At 39.8% G+C, this 3,405-nt stretch overlaps 1 pseudogene; it reads right to left on the bottom strand.

Moving 5' to 3' along the window:
• The window catches only part of LOC101570910, a 14,167-nt pseudogene that overhangs the window by 851 nt on the left and 9,911 nt on the right, over positions 1-3,405 (bottom strand).

The following is a 3,405-nucleotide window of genomic DNA, read 5'->3' as shown; positions in this document are numbered from 1 at the left end:
TTTTTTTGGTGGTACCAGGGAATCAAACTCAGGACCTTGCGCTTTCCAGGCAAGCACTTATTCCTCTGAGCTGTCTCCCTGACCCACTGAGCTATCTCCTTGGCCTGCTTCTTCTAATCTTTTTTCTTTCTTTCTTTTTTTTTTTCTTTCTGCAACCGGGTTCTTCTAATCTTTATATTTGACTTTTTGTTCTCTCATACCAGAATATTTGAGATAAAGAATGTGCATTGAACAGAAGTTAGGAGAAAAGTTCACAATTTCTTTAAAGTAGCCTGACTATGTGCTTCTGTTTTTTGTTTGTTTTTAATACATAGTGCTGGAATTTTAGTGCATATACATGGATAAATGAACCTTCTCAAACCCTAAGAAGGAGTTACTGATGGAACTGCTTTAATAATAACCACTTACCTCTCATATGATTTCATTCACTTTCCCTCATTTCCTGTATGTATTGGCAGTGATGGAAATTTCATATAGCAGCTGCATCAGTGAGCTAAGTCACCAAACCACCACCGAGGTTCAGTCCTCTCACCTGGCAATGTGACGCATGGATACAACATAAAGACAAAGAGACAAATTTCTGCACTTGAAGAGCTCTGGGATGAAAAGTGCTTTCTATGGAACAAAAGCCCACAAGTCTAGGAGTTCATGGCTTTTATTTGCATCAACCAGGGCAGTGGTTAGGCTGGCATGGCAGGGTACTAAAGAAAAGTTTTGCAGGCACTGGATGTAAGGAGAAACAAATTTCATGCAGGACAAAAGTACCTGATAGTTTACATGTACACTATATCTAGAGTAGACATAGATACAAAAGGCAAAAAGAAAATGAACCAAATGATTGACTAATAGTATATTTGCCAGCCACTATAATAACACTCATTGTCTTTCAGCTTACACCTTGAGTTGTTTTATCTTCTCATTCTCATTGGATCTGTTGTGTGCTTCATGATCTCGACACTTTGAAGACTACTCAGTATTAATTTTGTCAAATGTTTCTTGAGTTTGGCTTGCATGGTGTTTCGGGGAATAGAATGAGGTTATGTATCTTTGGTGTGGAAACTACAGAAATGATATTGTGTGCTTTTTGTTGCATCATGAGTATTTTTGATGTCATGAGTTTCATTTCTGGTGATGACTTTGATATTGATAAAGTTGGTGTCTTCCTGTCAGGGACCACATGAGCGACTCTTCTTAAAAGAGGAGCAGTTGTCTCCATTTTGACTGTGCCTGACCCTATTTCCATGCATTGATAGTACAGAGCTGACTAGGACTTTGCCTTATCCCTTCAATTGGCTTTAGGCAATGCACATTGGTCTAGCTGAGGTACTGGTGGTTGTCTTTGAAGACAACATGCGTGTTTCCCTGATAACACACACCTGCTGCTCTTTAATATGAGCTTGGCCAAGACAGGACAAGATCCAGTGCTCCACAGTGTTGACTGGTATTAAGCCTCGAGATAGAGTGTATGACTTCCTGGGGCTTGAAATGTTACACATCAGAGGTGAAGCACCAGACCCCAAAACATTACATACTATCTCAATAGTATAATACAAATCACTTTTTCTGTATATCCTTCTCTCTGCATATGACAGAGGTAAATGCGGGCCTCCTACCTAGCCCTGCTCATAGTATTCACCTAGTCCTGCAATTCTCAGTCATTTATTCTCAAAACCATTCCTTCATGACTGAATAAAATCTGGGTTTGGCCCTGGGTTGTGGCCTTTGTTCTGGATAGCCATTATCATGATTGGACTTAAGATCCCTAGGTTCCCCAAAATTATAAATATGCTTTAGTGTCTTTATTCTCATAGTGGGTTACGCTATAAATGGTAGATTAGAATTATCTTGGTGAGATTCTAATAACTTAACTTTGGGATTACAAATATAACCTTTCTGGACTGAGACAAGGGCCAGGAGGGCTCTTGACATCTTCCAGCTATCTCCAATGCAAGGTGCTATTTTCCCTTTATAGTTAGTACATATTTACGGGGAGATACTTTGAGATTATGCAAATTTTCTGCTCTTCTTAAATTTTTATTCACCAGTTTTAGTATGCATTGACAGGTGTGGTCTTTGACAACTTACTACTATGTTTCTCTAATGTCAATTATTCTGTCTTTTTTTTAATTCTGTCTTTTTAAAAAATATATTTGAGGGGCTGGGGAGATGGCTCAGTGGAATAAGCACTTCCCTGGCAAGCGCAAGGACCTGAGTTCAATCCCTGGTTCCGCAAAAAAATAAAATAAAATAAAAATAAATAAAAATAAAAAATATATTTGGTACAGGGTCTACAGGGTATCACTAGGTAGATTAGAGACATAGTGATTCTCCTGTTTTCAGCCTCCCAAGCACTGGAATTACAGGTACGTGCCACCATGCCCAGTCTCAGTTGCCCTCTCAGCATGCCCTGGGGGTGGAGCCGGCATGGCATGCCGGGGATCAAACCTTGGCCGCTGTGTTCTACCTAAGTAGGTGCTTTAGTCCACTGAGCTAGCTGGCTGGCCCTATTCTATCTTTTCTTTCTTTTAAATTTATTAATTCAAATTGTTTTAATTAAAAGTCATTTTTTTCTGCGCTATCTATATATGTTCGAATGGTCTTCTGGATATTTACTTTATTCTGAATTAAATTGAATTTATTTTGAACAATTTATTCATTCATCCACTGTTCTGGTGCTCAGTTCATTCCAGCTTTAGTTCTTAAGTTAGTTTATTTATTGGTCCTCTTTCTCATTAAATAAACCCTCACTTTAAAAAAAAAATTTTTTTAAATTGGCATCTTGTAGAAGCTACAGAATTATCTCCTGCTTTCTCTGCCCTAGTCTTTGCAGTAGTTTGTTGCTTCATGGGTCTTTTTTCCTGTTATTAAACAGTGATGATGACGAATCAATAACTGGCTGCTATGTGTGCCAATTGCTATCGGATTGCTCCTGGCTTTCAGGGCCTCTTGAAGGATAAAAATACTTTCTCATCCTTTTTTTTTTTTAATATATATTTTCTTAATTTTATTTATTTGTGTGTGTGTGTATGTGTGTGGCCAGCTCAGCCCACCAGGGGGCGGGGCTGGCTGGCATGTGGTGCTGGGGGATCGAATGGTGGTCCCTGTGCTTTGCTAAGCTTGTTCTAAGTAGGTGCTTTAGACCACTGAGCCATCTCACCAGTCCTACTCTCTCATCCTTAAGAAAGCCTGTGGACTAGCTTATTCCTTTCTGCTGGTGGACACTGCGGAGGAAGCATCATCAGGCTCTCTTCCGACTGCCGTCATGTCTAAGTCAGAGTCTCCCAAGGAGCCCGAACAGCTACGGAAGCTCTTCATTGGAGGGCTGAGCTTTGAAACAACTGATGAGAGTTTAAGGAGCCATTTTGAGCAATGGGGAACACTCACAGACTGCGTGGTAATGAGAGA

This window comes from Octodon degus, unplaced genomic scaffold (assembly GCF_000260255.1).
Source record: "Octodon degus isolate 3935 unplaced genomic scaffold, OctDeg1.0 scaffold00189, whole genome shotgun sequence".
Taxonomy (NCBI): domain Eukaryota; kingdom Metazoa; phylum Chordata; class Mammalia; order Rodentia; family Octodontidae; genus Octodon; species Octodon degus.
The sequence above is the reverse complement of the archived record's forward strand: the minus strand, read 5'-3'. Positions and strand labels throughout refer to the sequence as shown.